This window comes from Bactrocera neohumeralis, unplaced genomic scaffold (assembly GCF_024586455.1).
Source record: "Bactrocera neohumeralis isolate Rockhampton unplaced genomic scaffold, APGP_CSIRO_Bneo_wtdbg2-racon-allhic-juicebox.fasta_v2 cluster09, whole genome shotgun sequence".
NCBI classification, from domain to species: Eukaryota; Metazoa; Arthropoda; class Insecta; order Diptera; family Tephritidae; genus Bactrocera; species Bactrocera neohumeralis.
Window position 1 is genome coordinate 17,607,606 of NW_026089622.1, and position 27,158 is coordinate 17,634,763.

General features: G+C 37.6%; 1 long non-coding RNA gene across 2 annotated transcripts in view; it reads right to left on the reverse strand.

The window, feature by feature from the left end:
* Positions 1 to 372: 372 nt before the first annotated feature.
* Positions 373 to 27,158, reverse strand: part of LOC126764295 (uncharacterized) — a 45,642-nt gene continuing 18,856 nt past the window's right edge. The window contains exons 2-6 of one of the 2 annotated variants that reach the window (XR_007667901.1): positions 1,319 to 1,376; positions 1,081 to 1,256; positions 911 to 1,015; positions 632 to 850; positions 373 to 560 (exon numbers count right to left, since the gene is read on the reverse strand). This is a non-coding gene — a long non-coding RNA (uncharacterized LOC126764295). Of the gene's footprint in view, positions 561 to 631; positions 851 to 910; positions 1,016 to 1,080; positions 1,270 to 1,318; positions 1,377 to 27,158 lie in introns of both variants that reach the window. The other variant, XR_007667902.1, reaches the window with a different exon arrangement.

Below are 27,158 nucleotides of genomic sequence, written 5' to 3' on the forward strand. Positions count from 1 at the left end.
CCAACTTTTTGTTGCCAACAAATGGAAGAAAACTACGGTCCAATGGTTTCAACAAGATGGCGTACAAACCACACAGCTCGCGATTCTATGGCCATTTTGAGGGAAAACTTCGGAGAACAATTCATCTCAAGAAATGGACCCGTGAGTTGGCCACCAAGATCATGCGATTTAACGCCTTTAGACTATTTTTTGTGGGGCTACGTCAAGTCTAAAGTCTACAGAAATAAGCCAGCAACTATTCCAGCTTTGGAAGACAACATTTCCGAAGAAATTCGGGCTATTCCGGCCGAAATGCTCGAAAAAGTTGCCCAAAATTGGACTTTCCGAATGGACCACCTAAGACGCAGCCGCGGTCAACATTTAAATGAAATTATCTTCAAAAAGTAAATGTCATGAACCAATCTAACGTTTCAAATAAAGAACCGATGAGATTTTGCAAATCTTATGTGTTTTTTTTTTAAAAAAAGTTATCAAGCTTCTAAAAAAATCACCCGATACTTATATTTGAAAGAGTTTTCAATATTGTCCGATGTCCCTTTAAGTTTGTAGACATAACTGATCTGTAAAATAATAATATATAAATGTAAATAGTAATTTTTAAGATGTTGATATTATAAATAATGTTTTTTACCATAGATTGTGCGAACTCAGCTTTCTCTAACATTTCTTCCACTTCCAAACATCCCTCAAAGTTTTGAATAGGTAAAAGGGTTGCTACCTGGTCGCGAGCCTCGTCTTTTTCCTCTCCGGTCATGAGGCACACCGATCGCTCATTTTTTTTAAATGCACCTTACATTCCTTAATCAGGGAACTCTGTGCTAGCATTTCCGATCTATCTATAGTCTATAGACTGTGAAAATACAAATAAATTATTTTATTTGTAATTATATCTTTATATATAAATATTTACTTTTTGTTCCACTGTTTCCAATTTGTCCGTAATTTGTTTTTGATTCCCTGTTATCAACACTTGTCCATTACTTAGTGAACCTAATGTATCGAATAATATCTGTTGCTATGTATTTTAAAAAAGAGCCGCATTAATATCTAAATTGTAAAACTTATAGAATATTTACTTACATTTGATTCTAAAGTATGTATCTTATCCAATATTTCCCTCTGCTTTCCCAGAATTTCGTTTAGGATGGCCATCGTATTTAATTCTTGATAATTCTCTTTATCTTGTGAAGGGGTTGAGGTTGTTGATACGTTGTCTTTTATACTATATAACTTCCTTGGGATCAATATCTAATGATCTGAAATAGATATCTAAATATTATTAATGGAATACGACTGCCTTATATTTCTGTTTTCTTACCATTTTCTTCTTGGCTTTCAAAGATTGATTCGCCAAATATATTGCTTGTAGAGCTCATCTAAAATTAAAATTTTTATTAAATTTATGTTATTAAAATCGTTTAAACAGAATGTGCGGGTTGTTGCGAAAAATCGTGAAAGAGATGATACAAAAGAGGAATGAGAAAATGAAAATAAGCGAACATTAAATTTTTTTAAAGTGCAGTTTTGACCAACTTTAATTCCCTTTTCCCTTAACAGCTTTACTTCTGAACAAAAATCTGCCATAAACGAATTGATATTATCAGGTTTTTTAAAACCAGAAAAGCAAGCAATCAGAAATGGTGTCACATTTGGTAAGTTTGAAATAGCACCAATTATGGGCCATAAAACTCGGTTAGAACTTTTAAAAAGTTTTAAACCATCAATACCTATATCAATTAATATTTCTTCTAAATTCTCAAAAATATTTGCGGTGTTAGAAAGAAAAAAGTTTTGTATGCTAATATAGAGGAATTCTCCATTAGACATAGTTTTAATGTTAGCTCTTTGCCTGCCTGCGTTCAAAAGGGTTTTTGCAGAAAGGGGTAAATCATTAACTCCTATCTCTCGCAAAGTTTTTAATAAGTCCTCTAAAGAATTTTGAGAGATATTATTTCTAATAGCCCACAAAATAATCTCATTTGCTTTCTTCTCAATTTCTAACTTGCTATCTTGGGACAAAGAATCTCTTAAGGAAACTGAAGTATCTATTGCTAAATGTCTAAAAGTTTCATTTGAAATTTCGCAATTCACAACATCACTATTTTCGCCATTTTCTTTTGCAACATATTTCATCGTATTTATGAGTTCACTATTCTGCGCACTATTTAACTTCCCCGCACATTCCACCAAATTTTTTTATTTTATTATTTTGGATTTGAAAACCCTTTTTTCTTTACTTAAATGATTTTGAAATGTCGTTTTTTTTTCATTTTTACTTATCTTTTCTTGATAAATATAGTATAAATCACTTAAACAACGCACGAAATATAATAATTCGATTTAGAATTCACTGAATTAACGCGCAACACTTCTCGTTTGTGGCAAGAATAACAGTAAACATTTTTTTGCGCAACATTTTATAAACGTACATATATGGAATTATATGTATCTCTTTTTACAGGGTTGCTTTTCTGCATACAGATCAGTGTTGATAAACGATATTTAGTGTTGAAAAGTGTTTATTTAAAAAAATCAACATTGACAGTCATTTTAAATTTCATTTTACTGTCAATGATGACAGTGCTGAATAATTAAGCTATTTCATTCTTATATACATATATAAGCAATATCATTCATAGGTTTCTCTTTTTAACATAAGCATTGACAGTCATTTGAGTGTCATTTTTTCGTCAGCTCTGACATAAAAAAATGTGCGTGTATTAGTGAAACGATCAGCAGTTTCTTGTAGGGATATGCATATAAGTATGTAACATACGTATATTTTTGCGTTATTATTACACACGTTTATATTATATAATTCAATTAATAATAAAAGTTTCAATTCTATTTGTATTTTCATTTTTATTTACACATTTGCTCAGATTACCAATTTTTTAATTGTATTTCAAAGCAAAACATTTTTAAGCTCAAAGCTTACAATTCAATTCAATAAATGCAATCTGAGAAATTAAAAGAGGTTAAACCAAGAACACCTCAATTATTAGAAATTCCGAAAATGGCTGAAGAACATAAATAAATAAGCACACCTGCAGAAGCTACATGCTCAAAGCAGGGTGCCAAACAAAAAAGAACCAAAGATAATTCAGTGTCAAGATTCATAACTGAAAGTGACAGTTTTGTTAGATACTGCACAAAATTTACTGCTTCCCCGATTAATGATAGCACAGAATCGGTTCTAAATTTAAAAATTCAAAACATAGATACCTTATGGGCACGCCTTCTGGCAGCATACGATACAGTAGTAGATACTGACGATGCTGAGCTCCCAGAAAACATAAAAGCTTCGGCATCAGCTAAATATGAAAACTGCCTCGAACAATATGAAATTACGAAGGCAATGATATTGGACCAAATAAATTTATTAAGGCCATGTAGAGCAACTACTCCTCCTCCGAGAGTAGTTACGACTCAAAAAGAAGACCTAGATACAGGTATATTCTTGAAAGTGCCAACTTGTGATACTGAAGTTTTTCACGGAGGTTATGAGCAGTGGTCGTCCTTCCGGGACCTGTTCACTGCCGTATACATTAACCATCCCAAACTTTCACGAACTCAAAAGCTGTACCATCTCAGATACAAAACAAAAGGGGAAGCTGGCAGTATCGTCAAGCGTTTCGCTTTAAATGACGAAAATTTTAATCTGGCTTGAGAAGCACTGGTCGAAAGATACGAAAATGAAAGAGTATTGGTAGACAACCAAATAACAATTTTAATGAATTTACCAAAAATTCAACAAGAAACCAGCCAAGAGTTTCAAAAACTATACTCGACAGTGACTAATTGTTTATCTGTGTCAGAAACACAAAAGATTTCCACAGAATCGTGGGACCCTATCCTAGTAAATATTTGTGCAGCAACACTGCCTGATGCTGCTTTGCTACGATGGGAGCAATCACTAGTGGCAAGAAAGAAATCGCCAAAATGGCATCAAATGAAAGATTTCTTAACAACTCAGCACGAAATAGCTGAGCGAGTTGACAAAAAAATAGTCAAACCAAAAAATAATCAAAATTAGTCGAATAAAAACTTTTTTAAGCCCCAAGCCAGCAATAATACACAATATAATAGGCACGCTAATATAGAAGCCAAACATTTGTGACAAATCAAAGAAATCATTGGCAATCATTATGTGAAATATGTAAAGGAGGTCACAATATGAGATCTTGCGAGAAGTTTAAAAAAATGTCTGTTTCAGATAGGAACAATCTTGTCCGACAACATAAACTTTGCATCAACTGTCTGTCCAATTCTCACGGGACAAAAGACTGTGAAAGCAAATTTAATTGTGTGTACTGTCAACGAAGACATCACTCATTGCTTCATATTACAAATTTTCAAAATATGAAGCAAAATCAATTTCATAAAACCACCGGGTTAGTCACTACCACCAAAAGTGATAATCCCGAAATCTCAAATCCCGAAAAAAGGGAGAACAACCATGTTGCTCTAAAGCAGAAAAAATTGAAGCTCTTCATTCAGAAAATGAAAGCAAAATTCTTTTAACCACTGCGGCCATCGCTATTGAACATAGAAGAGAATTATTCAAATTAAGAGCATTAATAGATCAAGGTTCTCAAAGATCTTTTATATCATCTAAAGCTCAAAATCAGCTAAAATTGCCTGTCAAAAATTCAAATTTCAGGAATGGGCGGAAGAATTATACAAAATTCAAACAAAATTTGCCCAATCACTATAGTCTCCCCAAACGCGCAACTCACAAATTTGCTTCCAAGCTGTGAAGTAAATAAAAAGCAATGGGAAAAACGCTCATATCTCAAATTAGCAGATCCCAACTGCCATACCCCATCACAAATCGATTTATTATTAGGTAGTGACTTAATACCTCAAATAATTCTTGAAGGTATGGAAAAAATATCCAATAAATTGTTAGCCCAAAATACAATCTTTGGGTGGATATTAAGTGGCCAAGTCACAGCAAAAATTAATTCGTTTACAACTGAAGTTAAAAACATTTCAAACGAATATTTAAATAATGAACTCAAAAAATTCTGGGAAGTAGAAGAATTACCTCAGACCTCTCAACTTTCAGAAGAAGGCCAGGCATGCGAAGCCTATTTCACACAACAAGAAACGAAATTGGCCCGTTATGTTGTGCGACTCCCTTTCAAACCCACCTTCCCAGATTCTATAGCTCTAGGTCACTCTAGAATATCAGCAGTCCAGCAATTTCTAAGCCTGGAAAAAAGCCTGATGAAGAAAAGTGAGCTTAAATCAGCATATGATAATGTGATGGACGAATATCGAGACCTCAATCCTATGGAAGAAGCTGTACCATATGAAAAAGTATCTAAAGGTAGATATTTATCTTTTTATCCGCCACATCACGGTGCAATACGACCTGATAAACTCACAACAAAAGTACGAGTGGTTTTCAATGCCTCAAGTGTAAGAGCTCAGGCAAATCACTCAACGACGTACTATATATCGGCCCAACCTTACAACCTGATCTCATGTTGTTAATATTAAATTGGCGCATGTTTAAATACGTTTTTAATGGGGATGTAGAGAAAATGTACAGACAAATCCTAGTACATAAAGATGACCAAGATTTCCAGCGTATAGTCTTCCTCAAATCGAGTAATAGTCCAATCAGCGACTACAAACTTAGAACCGTCAACTTTGGCATCAATTGCGCACCCTATTTGGCGATCAGGATACTGCATGAAGTGGCGAAAACAAATACAACAAATTTGCCTTTAGCATCTTCTATGTTGCAAACACAAACATACGTGGACGACATACTATCAGGTAGCCACAGTATCGCATTAGCATGCGAATCACTATCGCAAGTGATCAAAGCATTAAATTTAGCAGGTTTCCCTCTAAAGAATATTACTTCAAATCACCCTGAAATTATAAAAGACATTAAGAAAGAAGACTTATTAGATACAGATTTCCTTAAATTTGAAACAGCCAGTACAACAAAAACCCTAGGGATTCAGTGGAATGCGATAACAGATCAATTCTCATATACAATTGAGTCAATATCTGCAATGTCCGCCATAACCAAACGCCAAATACTTTCCTTGGTGGGAAAACTTTTCGACCCCGCAGGATGGCTTTCGCCAATAATGATTCAAGCAAAGATCCTTATTCAAAAAATGTGGCAAGATGGCACTGAATGGGATGAACAGGTAAAACCTGTACGTTTAACAAAATGGGTTCTATTTGCTAACAACTTGCATACCATATGAGAAATTCGAATCCCTCGATGGGTAAATTTCACCCCTAACATTAACATTAATATTACAATTACACGGTTTCTGTGATGCCTTTGAAAAGGCTTATTGCGCAACAGTTTACGTACGCACACAGTACGATAACAAAATATCGCACACCTCTTGGTAGCCAAAGCCAAAGTTGCACCTTTGAAGACACTCAGTCTACCATGGCTTGAACTGAATGGTGCTCTTCTGTTAGCAAAATTAATTTCAATAGTTCAAACCCATCTGAAATTAACCGATCATAAAACGTATCTTTGGTCAGACCCAGAAATAGTTTTAGCGTGGTTAGAAAAACCACCCTATTACTGGAATACCTATGTATCTAACCGAATATCTCGAATCTTGGACTTAGTTGGCCCAGCAAAATGGCAACATGTTGCAAGTGCAGATAACCCAGCGGATCTTAGGACAAGAGGTTGCAAGCCACTGCACCTCATCAGCACTACACTCTGGTGGAATGGTCCAACATGGCTAACAGAATCACAAGAATTCTGACTAAAGTCTCCCGCTCGTAATGCAATACCGCCGGAAAGTCGGAAAATTTAAAATTCTCACTCCAGAAAAGGATGATATTCTCCACCGATTTTCACTCACTTCATTTCCTAGAGCACTAAGAGTAGTCGCTTACATGCACAAATTCACACAAGAACTTAAACAAAAAATGAAATGGATACCAAATGATCCTTGCGTACAACTAACGCATTCCGATTTGCAACATGCCAAAGTAAGTCTCATCACCTACACCCAAACTCGCTATTTCAGTCGAGAGAAAGCGAATTTGGTCGAAAGACGACCACTCGAAAAGAGAAGCTCTCTTCTCGTATTAAATCAATTCTTGTGGGTATGTGGCTGTTTTTGTATGTTTTACGACAAAGGCAGGACACCTCGAGCTTTGTTCAGATCTGACAACTGCGGCTTTCCTCGCAGCATTTGCACGCGTTGTGGGACGACGCGGATTTCCCTCAAAGATTAAGAGCGACAATGAAAAAAACTTTATCGGAGCTCAAAGTGCCACCGAGAAAGAGTTCATAACCTTTATGAAAGAAGTATCCCCTGAAATAGTTAAAAAATATGCACCCCAAGGGATCGATTGGCAGTTTATACCTCCATGCTCTCCACACATGGATGGGCTTTGGGAATCAGCAGTAAAACGCTTTAAGTCCCATTTAAAGAAAACGGCTGGTAATCATAAATTCAATTATGAGGAGTTTACTACACTACTCACTCGTATCGAAGCCGTATTGAATTCAAGACCTATATCACCACTCTCACAAGATCCCTCCGATTTCACAGCTCTTACACCTGGACACTTCCTCAGAGGAGCTCCTCTTCTCGCCATACCTGAGGCAGAAGGAGACTCCCTCACTTTAATAAATCGATTTGAAAGAATCAAGATTCTCCATCATGAATTCAGCCACAGATGGAAGAAGGACTATATTAAAGATCTCCATAAGAGATATCGATGGAAAACGATCCGGAAGGAACCCACTACAGGCGAATGCGTCACCATACAGGACGAATGCCTTCCCCAACCGAATGGCGACTAGGTCGCATTGAAAAGGTACGGCGGGGACGAGATCGTCATATAAGAGTAGTAAATGTACGAACACAAACTGGCCTACTAACTCGACCACTTGCGAAATTGTGTTTTCTTCCAAATACCGAAGAACCGATCACCGAAAACAAGCGAACGCAAACGCATCCATAAAATCAAGCAATAATTAATTAAAACTACGCCGTTTTACTATCCGTACGTACAAACCAAAAACCTAATGAACGCGATTAATGATAAACAACTAAATACATATAGTTAAATATATGTGGCAGCAATGCCACTCCTTTCGGAGTTGCTTTCAATTGTATTAAGCATGGTAACTCTACCTGGTATTTTGACATTTTGCTATGTATGATTTTCTTTTGCTTTTATGTCAAACCTTTATGTCAAATAAAATTCGAAGATCGCTCTCTTTCTTCTTGGAAACTCGTCGTATAAGGACGTGCCCACACGAACGCTCTACAATGGTGACCCCGACGTGATTACTTTTTAATTAATAATTTTCTTAATTTTTTACTATGAGTCTCGACGAAAGTCAATTTATTTCTGAAGGAGGGAACATCTTAGAAAATGCTGCAACACAGCATTTTGTACCACGACTGCCGTTGCCCCAGATGCGAGAGGATAATATTGAGGCATATTTTTACTCTTTAAACTTTTGGTCCGATGCAGCGGGTATCGTGGCTGACATAACAAAGTTTAATATCGTTTTGGCAAGCGTTACACCTTCAAAGTTAATGGAACTGCGCACCATAGTTGAAAATTTTACGGAAAGCCAGCAGCGTGTACTTCGCGAGATGCCCCTGGGCGAACGACGCCCAAGCAACGTTTACAATGAAAGGAAGCGCGCCGCGGGAACCACGTTAAGCGAGAGCATTCTCCATGACTTATGGATCACTCGGTTGCCTACATATACGCAAGCAGCAATCATTGCTACAAATGTACCAATCGTCGAGAAGTTGAAAATCGCCGATTCCATTGCGGAGTCCATTAAATTGCGCTAAGGAGACTGCAGCGAATTGTGCACCGTTCAACAATCTACCGACCAAGATCTGAGAGCCGAAATAGCAGCGCTCAAACAACGACTTGACCAAGTACTAAGCGACCACGAACATCGATTTCGGCCTAGATCTAGATCTGGGACCCCGGCAGGTACCCGTAACTCACACAACAGCTCCAACGAAATGTGCTGGTATCACGCGAAATTTGGTCGTAACGCCCGTAAATGCAGACAGCCGTGCAAAATGGCTCATCCTCAGCCACCAACCAACTCAAATTAGTCCTGCTCAGCCAACTGTTTTTCAGAATCAGGCAAACGTTACGAACAATCGCCTTCACATATTTGACACTACTGCAAAAATGAGTTTCCTCATCGACTCTGGCGCAGAGGTGTCGACTATACCGAAGTGTTCAAGTTTGGCAGAAGCATCTAAATCGGATACGAAATTGTTTGCTGCTAACGGTTCACGAATTCAAGTGTTTGGTGAAGTCCTACTTAAATTAAATGTCAACTTACGTAGATAGTTCGTGTGGAAGTTCGTAATTGCCGACGTTTCTCAGGCGATTATAGGCGCAGACTTCTTATCATTTTTCGATCTACTACAAGATCTCAATCGACATCGACTACTTGACCGTCGCACCGCGTTAAAAACAATGTGCTCGATTAAGTCAATTAATACACCGAATATTTCAACCATCAACGTAAATATGCCATTTTTGGATATTTTGTTAAAATTTCCGGAAATAACTCAGCTTGGTCCTGCGAAGAAGTGCCTAACGGCGGTCCCACAGGTCCGAATACAAGCTACAACAGCCAGAGATAAGGGTTTAGTACGTAGGCATACTGTTGCGCAAGTCCAGCATAGTTATTTAACACTGTCTGGGCGTGGTCCCGAAAGAGGTGTACTCTAGCGAACAATATGAATCGTGCATGCTACCAGTCTCATCCTGGCAGTATCTTTAGAAGACTCCCCCTTCGGAAGCAAAAAAAATAAAACACAAAAACAAAAAAAACCCCGGTGCCCAGATGCTTTCCCGATTCCAGACAGCACCGCACCAACAGTGGCTAAACCATTAATCAGCGGCTGGATATCGAGGTTTGGAATCCCCACCGACATAACGTCAGTCCTAGGGCGCCAATTTGAATGTACACTTTTTCAACATTTACTCCAATGTATCGGTGTCAAACACCTACAAACTACGCCTTACCATCCACAAACCAGCGGGATCGTCGAACGTTGGCACCGAACTCCCAAGTCAGCCATACTTTGTCACGACAAGGAACATTGGACAAATTTGCTACCGATAATTCTATTGGGACTTCGCTGCTCCTTTAAACCGGATGTTGGAGCATCACCGGCCGAGTTAGTTTTTGGGACGACGCTACGTTTGCCATCCGAATTCTTCATCGACTGTCCTGTACCAGATAATGAAACTGAAGTTGTTTCTCAGTTGCGACAAATAATGCTCGACCTACGTCCGGTCAACACGTTTTGGCATACCACTGAGATGTCTTTGTGCACACGGATTTAAAAACGTGCGACCAGATTTTCATCCGCGATTTGTCGGTACGATCATCATTATCAGCTACTTACAAAGGATCTTACAAGGTTATTCATCGCTATCAAAAATACTTCACCGTCGACATTAACGTTAAAGCAGTCAACATTTCTATCGACCGTTTGAAACCTGTTTACACCGCCGCAGATCCCAACTAGGAGGGGAGTATTGTGGCAGCACCGCCACTCCTTTCGGAGTTAATTTCAATTGTATTAAGCATGGTAACTCTACCTGCTACTTTGACATTTTGCTATGTATGATTTTCTTTTCGTTTCATGTCAAACCTTTATGTGAAACCTTTATGTCAAATGAAATTCGAAGATCGTTCTCTTTCTTCTTGGAAACTCGTCGTATAAGGACGTGTCCACACGAACGCTCTACATATATATACACATATGTACATATATACAAGTAAAATGAGTAGCATACTTCATACTACTAGCAAAACCATGTTTAATATACATTTTCCTCACCCAGGAGGCAACAAGGCACAAGCCCGCCCAGCCAATCATCCGTTCAACCAGTCAGGGAAGCAGGCGAGGAGCAGTTCGAAGAATATATACCGCCACGACGCAGTCTATGCCATCGACCTCATTTTTTGAAGAGATGCACGATCTTCAAGACGATGACGGCCGCTCAGCGCCAACAGATCGCTAGAGCCCACGGCCACTGCATGACATGCTTGGCAGACACGCACGCCACGTTGGAGTGTACGTCAGACGGGTCATGTCAGTACTGCCACAGACCGCATCACACCTTGTTTCCCCGCTTTTCTCGACACGCTGATCAGTCAACGCACGCCAGTCACCGGCATAATCAACAGCGGCACAGTTAACATGGGTATCAAGTGCAACGCCGAAGAGCCGAGTCCCGAGGTGCACGCACGCATACACCACCACATCATAGTCATCGCAACCAGCGAAAAGTGACGGGATTCAGCGCTGTAGTCAGTACCCTACAAAAACTACGGAGGCTTCTATGCAATTAATTCGCCTATGGGGGCCGGGATGTTTATGCGACTTCATGGTATCTCGCCCCACAACACAACATTCATCCCACAACGCAACATTCATCATACAACACAACATTCATCACACACAACATACAGCATCACACCACGATTTCTACGCCCGTAAGATATACACAAGTATCGCCAGTTTATCAACGGTTGATCCGCTTTAATTTTTTTTGTGGTCCTAAATTGGAAAAAACCTTTCGGCAGTGCGTGTGGTTGTGCATTAGCAGCAGTGTAAATAAATACAAAATTATATATATTTTATTACATATAAAATTGTGTAAAGATATTTAAGTTTGTGAATCTCTTAAAGTTTTGCCCGCCAAAGGAAATATAAGTTGCTGAATTTTTACTTTTCAAAAATTATAACTCTTTAATTTAGTACATCCACACAAAAAGAGGTACCTAATCAAAAGATACAAGTAAGTATACCCAGTGGAACTAAGTGTAGCGAACAGAAATAAAACAATTTCTTGGTTTGGCGGAATTTATTCGTAAATTTATCCAAAACTTTTCTGCAATAACTAAACCTTTGACTAACTGTCTTAAAAAAGACAATAAAATAAATAGCTCAGATGAGAAATTCATGGAAGCTATAAACACTATAAAAATTTTAATTACTACTGATCCAATTCTGGCATATCCAAGTTATGAGAAAATATTGACATTGACGACTTATGCGTCAAATTTGGCAATAGGGCAGTGTTAAGTCAACAGGGACATCCAATTTGTTTTGCTAGTCGCACACTCAATGAACATGAACTGCACTACTCAACTACTGAGAAAGAACTTTTAGCCATTTACCAATTTTAGACCATATTTATACGGCAGGAAATTTTTAATAAATAGTGATCATAAACCACTGCAATGGCTCCACAACTTAAGGCAACCAAACTCCAAATTACAAAGATGGAAGATTCGACTTGATGAGTATGACTTTGAGGTAAAATACACATCAGGTAAAGAAAATCGTTTAGCAGAAGCTTTTTATCGTATTAAAACTACGGAATGCTTTTTTAATGAAGAATCTAAATCTAACGTAGACACTGTTCATTCGGCCGATGAAGATTCCGAAAGTTTTATTAAGATAACAGAACGACCATTAAATGTATCAAAGTGTACGGACGTGTTTTTGAATTCGCTCCGTGATTCTAATTTTTGCAAAAAGTAAGCAAACAAAAATAATAAATAAAAACAAACAAACAAATAAAAAAACAGTGCACACAAACTTTTAATAATAAACATTAACAAATAGTGCACAAAACAAATATATAAAAACAAAACAAAAAAACAAACAATTATGAGTGCTTCGCAGCCTCAACCGCAAAACCGTAGGCATTCCTTAAATGCCTACTTCAGTTTTGTCGAGCCAACAAAAGCAACTCCTGGCAAAAACAAATGTAACGGCGATGATGAGTCATCGCATCGATCAGACGAAAGAGAGACTAAGCAAGCGCAGTCAGCAGAAGCAGCAGTAAACAGCAATCGGGCAACAACAAAACCACTGACAGCAGCCACTATGCAGCCAGCAAGCACCCGGACAGCGAAGGAAAATAAAATGCAAGGTGAGAATGTACCAAGCAAAAAAGGGCCATCAGTTCAGACTGGTATTGATCGCTACATTAATGTAAAAAGGAAATTGAGTCCTATTAAAACAGCGGTCAATACCAAAAAATTTCAAGCAAACACGCCAAACACCAAAAAGCCAGAAATTCTTATTGGCAACAGATTTGCCTTATTAAGCAAAGGGCCTAACGACGAAGCAAAGGGTACCACCACGGTCGTGAATGCCAAACCCCCTCCAATCTATTTGCGTGAGCGTAGCTCAAATGCGCTTGTTTCAAAAATGAGCAATATAATAGGCACAAACAATTTCCACATTGTGCCTTTGAAAAAAGGTAACATAGATGAAACAAAAATTCAAACATACACTGAAAAAAGTTTCATGGAAATTGTAAAATTCCTATCAAATGATAACAAGAATTACTACTCTTACCAACTGAAGAGCTCAAAAGGCCTAGTTGTTGTCATAAAAGGTATAGAGTCTTCGGTAGACTCTAACGATGTTAGAGAAGCACTAGAAGAAGGTGGTTTTAGCATTAAATCAGTAGTAAATATTTTTAACAAGAACAAAGTCCCACAACCAATGTTCAAAATAGAATTGATGCCAGATTCCAACAAATTAAAGAAAAATGAAATACACCCGATTTACAATTTAAAATATCTTCTCCATCGCAGAATCACCGTTGAGGAACCACACAAGAGAAATGGTCCAGTACAATGTACAAACTGCCAAGAGTATGGACACACGAAAGCATATTGCACTCTACGAAGTGTATGTGTAGTATGTGGTGATCTACATCCAACTTCAAAATGTACTCTTAAAAAAGAGGATTTAAATAAAAAATGCAGCAATTGTGGAGGAAATCACACTGCTAACTACAGGGGTTGCCCTGTATACAAAGATTTAAAATCGAAGTTGTCACAGGGCATCCAAGCACGTCGTAACCAAATGATGAATATTCCATCTAATGAAAATATTAAAATCCCCGTCCAAATTTCAAAACCAGTAAATCTTAAGGACAATGCTACACAAGGGAGTTATGCAAACGTGGTGAAAGGCAATACTACACAAATGCAATTGCCCCAAAACCAACCAAATGGAAGCGTTGAAACTATGATTTTAAACCTCACCCAATGTATGACACAATTTATGGCTTCAATGCAAAATATGATTCAAGAGGTAATCAAATCACAAAACCAAATGTTGCAAACTTTTTTAAGTAAAAAATGAGTGTATTGAACATTTGTTTATGGAATGCTAACGGTGTTAACCAACATAAATTGGAACTCATTAGATTTCTGGATGAAAAAAGTATCGATGTAATGCTATTGTCAGAAACTCATCTTACGAACAAAAACAATTTCTTTATACCGGGATTTAGACTCTATGTTACAAACCACCCAGATGGAAAGGCACATGGAGGAACAGCAGTGTTGGTTAGAAAACGGTTAAATCACCACACATCAGAATCTTATGCCACCGCGCAATTACAAGCTACAACAATAACTATTAAAAATCGCTGCGGGGACTTAAATCTGACGGCCATATACTGCCCGCCTCGGTTTAAAATTACAGACATCCAATTCAAAGACTTTTTTGGAACACTAGGCCATAGATTTATAGCAGGTGGAGATTACAATGCAAAGCACACGTATTGGGGCTCACGGCTAATTAATCCGAAAGGACGACAGCTGTATCACACTATTATAAATAGGCACAATAACCTTGACATAATATCTCCTGGTAAGCCGACATATTGGCCTAGTGATCGTAAAAAAATACCAGATTTAATTGATTTTGCTGTAATCAAAAATATAGATAAATCGCTTATAACAGCTGATACAAGTACTGATCTATCTTCTGATCACTCTCCTGTACTAATAAAGTTATGTGAACAACCTATATTCGTTAATCCAAAAGTAGGTTTGACTTCTTATAAAACGAATTGGCTAAAATATAAAAAATACGTGAGTAGCCACATTAATGTTGAGTACAAAATAAATACAGGTAGAGATATCGACGAAAGCATAGAAGAACTCAATGATATAATAACTAAAGCAGCTGTCTTAGCAACACCAAACAAAAACTATAAGCCGCTTGGTGCCAGAAAAATTACTAACAGAGAAATAGAAAAGCTTGTAAACGAAAAAAGGCGTGCAAGGCGTGAATGGCAGATAAGTCGCTCCCCTTCCACTCAGCTTCAATTGAAATCAGCTGCACGTAAACTAAAAAAAGCGCTTAAACGTGAGGAAGAATCCAATACCGAAATGTATATAAAGAAGCTGAGTCCAAATTCAAGCAAGCAAAATTCTCTTTGGAAAGCCCAAAAGTCCCTGAAGCCACCAACTAACTCCAACATGCCTATACGAGACATAGGCGGAAATTGGGCTCGAAGTGACGAGGAAAAGGCTAATTGTTTTGCAAATTACCTAGAAAAGGTATTTCAACCAAATTGCCCAAAGAACAACTTCGAGTTGTCCAGCTTACCCAACTCAGTTAACGAGTCACTCGAGTCTTTTAAGACTTCACCTACTGAAATTATTAGAATAATAAAAGAACTTAACTTAAACCAAAAAAGTCACCAGGACATGACAATATTACCCCAAAAATGCTAATTGAGTTACCAAATATTGCTGTAGAAGTGCTCTCTTCGCTCTTCAGTGCAATTCTTAATCTCGGATACTATCCTATTTCATGGAAAAAGTCGCAGATTATCTTGATAGATAAACCTGGGAAAGACTTAACACAGCCGTCTTCATACAGACCAATCAGTCTTCTACCCTGTCTTTCTAAAATATTTGAAAAAGTGTTACTATCAAAGATGTCTCCTTTCCTCCACGAAAATAATATAATACCAACGCACCAATTCGGGTTTCGTGAAAAACATAGCACGATAGAGCAAGTAAATAGAATTACTAACGAAATAAGAAAAGCATTTGAGCAAAGAGAGTACTGTTCAGCTTTATTTCTAGACGTGGCTCAGGCGTTTGATAAGGTGTGGCATGAAGGCCTTTTGTATAAGATTAAAAACATTCTACCTTTAGAATTGTATAAAACATTGGAGTCTTATTTAAAAAATAGACAATTTATGGTAAAAGTGGGAGATTTCATATCTGACGAACGACAGATAAGGGCTGGTGTACCCCAGGGTAGTGTTTTAGGCCCAACTCTATACATCATTTATACTGCAGATCTTCCTACAGCTAATAATATATTGACCTCAACTTTTGCGGATGACACAGCTTTAGTGAGCCGTAACAAATGCCACATAATAGCATCAAGAATATTAGCCGAGCACTTAAGGTCTGTCGAAGAATGGCTAGCCAACTGGCGTATAAATGTAAATGAACAAAAATGCAAGCATGTTACGTTTTCACTAAGACCTAAAATGTGTCCGGCAGTAAAAATGAACAATATTCTAGTACCCCAAGCGAACGACGTAACTTATCTTGGTATTCACCTAGATAGAAGACTTACGTGGAGAAAACACATATCTAGTAAAATAACTTGCATGAAGATAAGAGCTGCAAATTTAAATTGGCTTTTAAATAAAAACTCAAAACTTAGCCTAGACAACAAAGTGCTTTTATATAATGCGGCCATAAAGCCGATTTGGATGTATGGCATTCAACTGTGGGGTACGACCTGTGCAACTAATATTGATATAATACAAAGGTTCCAATCAAAAATGCTTAGAAAAATCACGTGTTCACCGTGGTACATGCGTAATGAAAATATCCATAAAGACCTTGGTATTTCTATGGTAAAGAAAGAAGTAGAAGACAGCAGAATTAAATATATATCTAAACTCCGAGATCACCCAAACCCTTTGGCTAATGCTTTGGTACATTCCTGCGATCAAACACGACTTAAAAGAAGAGATATGCCTGCGTACTAAGGAGCAACGTATCACCAAAACAGCTCAAACACTTGCTTGAGCTTGTCTAGTTTTTAAATAGATTTAAGATTTTAAAACTTATTGTTAGGCTTTTAAAACAAAAAGCAGATTCAATAAATAAAAAAGATATTGCAAAAATCAAAATTACACCGCCAATTTACAAAATAAGAGAAAAATATGTTGCACATTTTTGAAAATGGAATAATGAATATTATTTAATATGTATCGATTTATACTCTAAGTTTGCTATAATAGAAAAAGTTGAAGCATTGATCTGGCTGGAATCCCCAAAAGCATGGCTAAAAATTTTTAATAGTATGGGTCCTCCAAAAACTTTAAAAATCGACCAAGTCCAAGGTTTAAATAATATAAACATTAAACAATGGTGTAATTTATTAAATATAAAAGTAGAAGTAATCACCGGTAAAACTGGTATTGGTGACATAGAAAGACTACATAAAACTTTAAATGAAAAACTTAGAATATCAACACTTTAGGTGTTAAAGAGCTGAAATATTTAGAAATTGAACAAACACTTTTCCCTTATAACCATATAATTGTTCACTCTACTACCAATGAAGTTACATATACAATCTTTTTTCATAAAGAGTCACCAAAACATGATCCTCAAATTATTAAAGAACAAAGAATAAATATTGTAAATAAAAACCGTCAAGAAAAAGATATTGACACAAACTTTGTAAACGCAGAAGTTTCGAGGAAGAGGTTAGAGTAATTAGTAATCCATACAAAGCTAGTCTTATTAAAACTGAAGAAGATGGCGAACATCATATAGTAAAATTTAAAAGTCAAAATGTAAGAAAATATAGAAACCAATTTAAAAGAAAAAAAGAGAACCGATTAAAACTAAATCAAACAATTAATCAATTAATTAATTAAGAATTCAATTTAAGAACTTTAACTTGTAAACAAAGAAAACTGCAATGAGGACATTGCATTATTTTCAGATGGGAGGAGTAACATATCCTAATGTTGCATTGGAGACTTTTACCTTTTTTCAGCAAAAGCATCGAAACATCATTGCGAACGTGTTCAATTCAGCATTTTCGCCATTGAAAGCGGACCCGCACAATAAGCGACACCCTTTGTTCAATCGCGTTTGTCACGCAAAGCAGATGGTTCTTGGAGAACGTGCGGTGATTACCGTGCCTTGAATGCTGTCACTGTACCGGATGGGTACCCAATTCCGTTTCTCCACGACTTCACGCACATATTATCAGGCAAAACTATTTTTTCAAAAATCGACCTACAAAAAGCTTTTTACCAAATCCGTATACATGAAGAAGATGTATGCAAAACGGCCATTACAACTCCTTTCGAACATTACGAGTTCACTCACATGATCTTTGGATTACGCAACGCCGCACAAATATTTCAAAGGGTCATCAATGAAGTCCGTCGCGGAGTAGATAATACTTTCGTCTACTTGGATGACATCTGCATAGCTTCTACCTCGACGGAGGAGCACCGTAAAGACCTTCAACACCTGTTTCAACGATTGCGAGATCACAATTTGACAATAAACATCGCAAAGTTGATACTCGGAGTACCGAAACTCGAATTCCATGGGCATCTTATCACCCAAGACGGCATACAACCATTACCAAATTGTGTAAAGACTATCACAGATCTTAAACTTCCAACTACTGCGAAAGATCTAAAACGTTTCCTCGCCATGGTCAATTTTTATAGAACTTTTTTGAAAAATCCTCTTCAACATCAAGCACCATTATTTAACATGACTCTGGGTAACGAGCGCAATGATCACTCACCTCTCGTATGGACCAAACAAAATATAAAACATTACGAAGCCTGTAAGGAAGACTTAGCTAAATGTACGCTGCTAGCACATCCCACTCCCAACGCGCAGCTTTCATTGTGGATTGACGCATCCGACTATGCAGCTGGTGCAGCGCTACATCAAGTAGTTAACAATACTGTCCATTGGGTTTCTTCCAGCGAAAATTTACAAAAGCGGAACAGCGATACAGTACTTACGACAGGGAGCTCACAGCTATATATCTCGCTATCCGACATTTTCGTTTTATGTTTGAAGGACGAGAGTGCCACATCTACACAGACCACAAACCTCTCACATTCGCATTTCATCAAAAACTAGAAAAAGCTTCGGACCGTCAAGCTCGACAACTAGACGTTTCCGCCCAAATCACCACAGACATCCATCACGTGTCTGGTCAACAAAATGTTGTTGCCGATATGATGTCTCGTATCGAAGCAATAACCTCGAAAACAACTCTTCAATTAATAAACTACGACGACTTAGCTACCGATCAAGCGACAGACGAAGAGCTCCAATCCTACCTCAATGGGCAAGTGAACCATTCCTTAAAACTAATTTCGTATGCTCTACCTTCTAGCACAAAAAAGGTGTACTGTGATATTTCGACCGATCGCATCCGACCGTTCATCACCAAACGATTCCGCCAAGCAGTACTTCGGACAATCCACAACATTTCGCACCCCGGTATACGTACAACATCAAAGATGATGAGCGAACGTTTCATCTGGCCCGGAATCGATCGCGACAGTCGAAAATTTGCAAAACATTGCCTACAATGTCAACGTAATAAGGTCATCAGACACAACGTCACTCATCTGCAACGCCGAACGTGCGTTAGCGAATGCTTCTCCCATTTACACATTGACATCGTGGGACCGTTCCCGCTGTCCGAGGGTAATCGTTACTGTTTAACAGTAATCGACCGTTTCACCCGGTGAAAGAGGAAGATGGACGTATAAACTTATTAAGAATGTTCCGGCCTGGATTGAGAGACAACACGGGGAGACAGATTTCTACTTAACGCAGTCTTTATCGAGCCATGGCTGTTTCAGGGAATACCTGCACAAATTTGGCCATGATGATGAAACACATTGTTCTTTCTGTGGAAATGCTGCAGAAAACGCAGAGCACATCTTTTTCTCTTGCACGAGATATGCAGTGGAGAGAGAGACCATAGAAAAGCTAACAAATGAAAGGATGACGCCCGACAACATAGTTAGTCACATGCTGCGATCACAGCTGGTGTGGGCAAAAATGAAATAGTGGAGTGCAATAGCAGTCCTAGAACTAAGAATGAATGAAATGCAGCGCAGAAGCATACGACCACATGAATAACCCTGGATGTAGATCGTGAAAAGGCAGTTATCGCCCAGCTTGGTCCTGCGAAGAAGTGCCTAACGGCGGTCCCACAGGTCCGAATACAAGCTACAGCAGCCAGAGATAAGGGTTTAGTACGTAGGCATACTGTTGCGCAAGTCCAGCATAGTTATTTAACACTGTCTGGGCGTGGTCCCGAAAGAGGTGTACTCTAGCGAACAATATGAATCGTGCATGCTACCAGTCTCATCTTGGCAGTATCTTTAGAAGACTCCCCCTTCGGAAGCAAAAAAAATAAAACACAAAAACAAAAAAAACCCCGGTGCCCAGATGCTTTCCCGATTCCAGACAGCACCGCACCAACAGTGGCTAAACCATTAATCAGCGGCTGGATATCGAGGTTTGGAATCCCCACCGACATAACGTCAGTCCTAGGGCGCCAATTTGAATGTACACTTTTTCAACATTTACTCCAATGTATCGGTGTCAAACACCTACAAACTACGCCTTACCATCCACAAACCAGCGGGATCGTCGAACGTTGGCACCGAACTCCCAAGTCAGCCATACTTTGTCACGACAAGGAACATTGGACAAATTTGCTACCGATAATTCTATTGGGACTTCGCTGCTCCTTTAAACCGGATGTTGGAGCATCACCGGCCGAGTTAGTTTTTGGGACGACGCTACGTTTGCCATCCGAATTCTTCATCGACTGTCCTGTACCAGATAATGAAACTGAAGTTATTTCTCAGTTGCGACAAATAATGCTCGACCTACGTCCGGTCAACACGTCTTGGCATACCACTGAGATGTCTTTGTGCACACGGATTTAAAAACGTGCGACCAGATTTTCATCCGCGATTTGTCGGTACGACCATCATTATCAGCTACTTACAAAGTGTCTTACAAGGTTATTCATCGCTATCAAAAATACTTCACCGTCGACATTAACGTTAAAGCAGTCAACATTTCTATCGACCGTTTGAAACCTGCTTACACCGCCGCAGATCCCAACTAGGAGGGGAGTATTGTGGCAGCACCGCCACTCCTTTCGGAGTTAATTTCAATTGTATTAAGCATGGTAACTCTACCTGCTACTTTGACATTTTGCTATGTATGATTTTCTTTTCCTTTCATGTCAAACCTTTATGTGAAACCTTTATGTCAAATAAGATTCGAAGATCGTTCTCTTTCTTCTTGGAAACTCGTCGTATAAGGACGTGTCCACACGAACGCTCTACATATATATACACATATGTACATATATACAAGTAAAATGAGTAGCATACTTCATACTACTAGCAAAACCATGTTTAATATACATTTTCCTCACCCAGGAGGCAACAAGGCACAAGCCCGCCCAGCCAATCATCCGTTCAACCAGTCAGGGAAGCAGGCGAGGAGCAGTTCGAAGAATATATACCGCCACGATGCAGTCTATGCCATCGACCTCATTTTTTGAAGAGATGCACGATCTTCAAGACGATGACGGCCGCTCAGCGCCAACAGATCGCTAGAGCCCACGGCCACTGCATGACATGCTTGGCAGACACGCACGCCACGTTGGAGTGTACGTCAGACGGGTCATGTCAGTACTGCCACAGACCGCATCACACCTTGTTTCCCCGCTTTCCTCGACACGCTGATTAGTCAACGCACGCCAGTCACCGGCATAATCAACAGCGGCACAGTCAACATGGGTATCAAGTGCAACGCCGAAGAGCCGAGTCCCGAGGTGCACGCACGCATACACCACCACATCATAGTCATCGCAACCAGCGAAAAGTGACGGGATTCAGCGCTGTAGTCAGTACCCTACAAAAACTACGGAGGCTTCTATGCAATTAATTCGCCTATGGGGGCCGGGATGTTTATGCGACTTCATGGTATCTCGCCCCACAACACAACATTCATCTCACAACGCAACATTCATCATACAACACAACATTCATCACACACAACATACAGCATCACACCACGCAACCCCACGCACCAAACACGACCATACCACAACATACATCGTTTTCACCACCCAACCGAGCAAAAAGGATTGGTCAGATCGGGGTGGGCCCCATTCGATTTCCACGCCCGTAAGATATACACACGTATCGCCAGTTTATCAACGGTTGATCCGCTTTAATTTAATTTGTGGTCCTAAATTGGAAAAAACCTTTCGGCAGTGCGTGTGGTTGTGCATTAGCAGCAATGTAAATAAATACAAAATTATATATATTTTATTACATATAAAATTGTGTAAAGATATTTAAGTTTGTGAATCTCTTTAAGTTTTGCCCGCAAAAGTAAATATAAGTTGCTGAATTTTTACTTTTCAAAAATTATAACTCTTTAATTTAGTACATCCACACAAAAAGAGGTACCTAATCAAAAGATACAAGTAAGTATACCCAGTGGAACTAAGTGTAGCGAACAGAAATAAAACAATTTCTTGATTTGGCGCAATTTATTCGTAAATTTATCCAAAACTTTTCTGCAATAACTAAACCTTTGACTAACTGTCTTAAAAAAGACAATAAAATAAATAGCTCAGATGAGAAATTCTTGGAAGCTACAAACACTATAAAAATTTTAATTACTAATGATCCAATTCTGGCATATCCAAGTTATGAGAAAATATTGACATTGACGACTTATGCGTCAAATTTGGCAATAGGGCAGTGTTAAGTCAACAGGGACATCCAATTTGTTTTGCTAGTCGCACACTCAATGAACATGAACTGCACTACTCAACTACTGAGAAAGAACTTTTAGCCATTTACCAATTTTAGACCATATTTATACGGCAGGAAATTTTTAATAAATAGTGATCATAAACCATTGCAATGGCTCCACAACTTAAGGGAACCAAACTCCAAATTACAAAGATGGAAGATTCGACTTGATGAGTATGACTTTAACGTAAAATACACATCAGGTAATGAAAATCGTTTAGCAGAAGCTCTTCATCATATTAAAACTACTGTAAAAACTCAAAAAAGATTATTTATTCCTTACCTCTGTTAGGGGGAAATAAAATGACCTTCATTGAGTGAGAAATATTTCATTCTGATTTTATTGTTAATATTGTACACCTTACCCTGCCAACCATGAGCGGGTAAAAAACCAGATAATCAGTGGGTAATCCATAGGGTAATCATGTGTACTTTAACATAGGCCGAGCGACAATTTTACTCAGTCACGTACGTATACATGTGATCATACATCTTTGTTGCGCTCATTCAGCAGTGTAATATAAAAAAGTATATCTGTCCTGCTCTAATATCCCCAATCGACGGGTGATGCAGGGTTGCATTTTCTCTTTTTAAATAGCTGATGCAGGGTTGCATTTTAAACAGCTGATGCAAGGTTACATTTTTTGATTCATACTTTTAAAATTTCTTAAAATTTCAAACTAAACTTTTTAATTTTCAAAATTTTTATTTTATTTTATTTTTTATATGTTTACAAAAAATTTATTACAATTTATATAAATATAAATATATTTAATTTAAAAAATATTTAATATCTGAAAAAAAGATTAAATAAAGAAAAGAATTTTTAAAACCTGAAAATAAAAGAGTGGAAAAATATTATAAAACACAAAAAAACTGAAAATAAATAATAATTACATTGAAGAAAGATTAATTGTATAAAATGATAATAATATCTGAAAAAAAAGATTAATATTATCTGAAAGAATAAAATATATTAAATACAAATAGAATTTTCTCTAAAAGCCAATATTAATTAAATAAAAATAGTGATAAAATCTGAAAAGAGAGAATAATTAAATAAAAATCATAATAATATCTGAAATAAAAGAATAATATTATCTGATTATTTAAAATATAAGGCAAACATTTGTTTTCACATATTATATTGGATTGTGCAGGCCGCCTTAAACGCATAAAATACATACTTATGTACATATGTATGTAATTATTTTTGCGTATTATGTTGAACTGCGCAATCCAATTTCAAACAACACACACTTTTTCTCACATACTTAACAATTTAAATTTGCTGCTTCTGATGATATTGCTGCAGCTGCTAATTCCCATGGCATAAAAACAAATGAAGTAATTATTTGCAAATTATTTAAAAAAAATCATTCACTTACCTTCTTGTTGTACGAGCCTCCTTTACGATAGTACGATCATGAATGACATGCGTCTTTCAATCGTTTTTTTATTACCCTTTTTAGGATTTTCTTTTGTCACTATTGACAATAATGTTTTCTCCTTCGCACTCATTCAAATAAATCAAGAGATGAAAGAAACTTTTTTCATCGCATTTAGGTAAACAAAAAATAACCCGAAAATGTGAGCTGGTGTTAGTGTATAGAGAAAAAATGTGTAGTTGTATTGGAATATTTGTCTCAAGCGGGTAGCCGTGGTTCGCAGGGTATATACTATTTTAAGTCTTACTTATCTAGTTAAATATATGTGTATGTACGGCACACCACATGGGGTTGTTTTCAACCATACAATGCAATATATGTGTGTGTGTGTGTGCTGTCATACAAGATCTTTTATCTCATCATTGTTTATGCTATATGGTTTGGGATTACTTTCACGTGCACAAGTGCATTTGTAATCAATTGCCCAAACCTAAGTAAATATGTTTATATGACATATCTTGAGTACATGCGTATTGCATTTAAATGCATACGTGCCTCATGTATGTATGTACATATATGTATGTGTTGCATATACATATATACATGTATATTTATGTGTTTATTTATGTATGTATTGTATTGCCTCGGCATTGGCGAAGATAAGCCTGTTCAATATATTTGAACATATTGCCGAGGGAAAGAAATGATTATTAGTGGACTGTATGTGTTTTTACAATAGTGAGAATTACACTGTTTCATATCTTATTTGTATAAAATTTTCTAAATATAAATATATTAATTATTCTGCCTTTTTGAAGTAATGATCTTGTTCAATTTTGAATATTCTCCCGGGCGGCAAAAGTGACTTCTGGGAAGGTGATTGCAGCTTGTAGTCGTCGCCTGGCCTTCAATCGATAGTAAATGAAGACTGCTACTAGTACGCCGATTATAAAGAATAACAATGCGTACTGAATGTCCATGTTCATTTTTGAACATTCTCTCGGGCGACAAAAGTGACTTCTAACCGCAGATTGTAATCGACGTTTCGTTTGTTAACGCAAGCTGCCATGGTATTAGTAACTCCCAAATGGTTGTTACTACATCCGCTTTTCCAACTGGATCTATTTCGGCTATTTCGATAGTTTTACTTACGTCTTTTTTATTATGGTTCTTCTCATTTTCTGTATCGCGTTGCTTATCCTTCTCCACTTCAGGTTTCTTTGATACATCGTCATTTTTTGTATCAATAGTTTCTTTGTCGTCTCTCGTCTTAGAAGTTGTGTCTCGTATCTTCTTGTCTTCATCTGTTTTTGTTGTATCCACACGTCTTTTGGCGACACTTCGACTGGCATCCGACGATGATGACATTGTTGCATAGCCATAACAACTTGTACCCGGAGTTCGGGAGTTGGTGACCACCTTGGCTCCGATAACTTTGCCATATTTAGAAAATATAGTTTTCAGATCACTGGCTCTCGTTAATGAAGATAACCCCGATACCAAAAGATTACGTGAAGGTTTTGTCTGCCTTCCTGTGGACGACAATTTTGTAGATGTATTCACTTTGTCATCCTTCTGCGAATTCTTGTTTGAAGATGATTTTTGTTCACTAATGTCTTTATCCTTTTTGTCGCCGGACTTCTCATCTTTTCTCTTTGATTTATCGTCATCACGCTTGCTGCATCGCTGAAAAGAAATATAACTAATTTCGGGCTCTCCTTTTTGTAATCTCGCTATACAAAGTTTGAGATTTTGGAAATACTCCGCCGTTATTTCAAAATATAAATTTTCAACTTCAGGAAAAATTTTTGAAAAATAATTTGTGTGAAAATTGTGCATTTGAAGAAACACAATTTTCAAATTTTTAATATGATCACTTTTTATTGTAGTGATTTGGTGGAGATCTTCCATTACTTCTCTGAGGAGTTGAATTTTCCTCTTGAATATGAAGATTCCAAGATCCAAATCAAATGTATGTGACTTGTATTTATTTGTCATGTTGCTGCTTGTTTTTCTCCAAAGAAATCGTTGGAGGTATTTGATTTGGTCGCCTAGTTGACCTTGCTGTGCCTCGACTCACAGCCGTTGAATATTTCTTTGATAGCAGTTAGATCACTGCGTTTAGTCTCTGCTAAAACGGCTTATACGATCGGTTTTAATGCGGGAATATACACCCGTCTTACATATATTTTTATTTAATCAATATGCGGGAATATACACCCGTCTTACAATTTCATTTTGCCTGTATTTGTATTAATAACAGGGCTTTTTTAAATTTGTCTGAGCTCTTTTTTTTTGTTTTAGGCTCGATAGGACCAAATAATGTAAAAACTAAAAAAACAAGATTATTTATTCCTTACCTCTGGTGGGGGGAAATAAAACGACCTTCATTGAGTGAGAAATATTTCATTCTCATTATTTTATGTTGCTAATATGCGGGAATATACACCCGTCTTACAATTATTATTTTTATGTTGTCAATATGCGGGAATATACACCCGTCTTACAATTATTTTTGTTCTAATTTGCCTGTATTTTGAACAAGGCTTTTTTGTATATTGCCTGTTTTTTAAATACAGGACTTTTTGATTTTGGCCGAGCTCTTCATCCGGCTCGAAGGACCAAAAATGTAAAAACTCAAAAAAGATTATTCATGCCTTACCTCTAGTGGGGGGAAATAAAACGACCTTCATTGAGTGAGAAATATTTCATTCTGATTTTATCGTTAATATTGTAAACCTTATATAAGTTAGCACAGGTAACCAAACATCCGGCAAAAATATCACTTGCACCGAATTCGCTGACGGCGCGTCTGCAACTTTATAAGAACTCAATACCGCATTAAGTATGCATCCGGCCATTATGCTGATCGCACGCTTTTACCCTTGCGCGTGACAACAACAAACAAAGTGTAAGCAACTAAGAAGTCACACGGCCAATAAGGTGCAGCAACTAAAGTTAGGGCAAAGTAGTGTAGGTATTTAGACGCTAACGTCGCTCGTATGTAATTCAGTTATTTCAACTCTTTCGCTGAGACCGGCT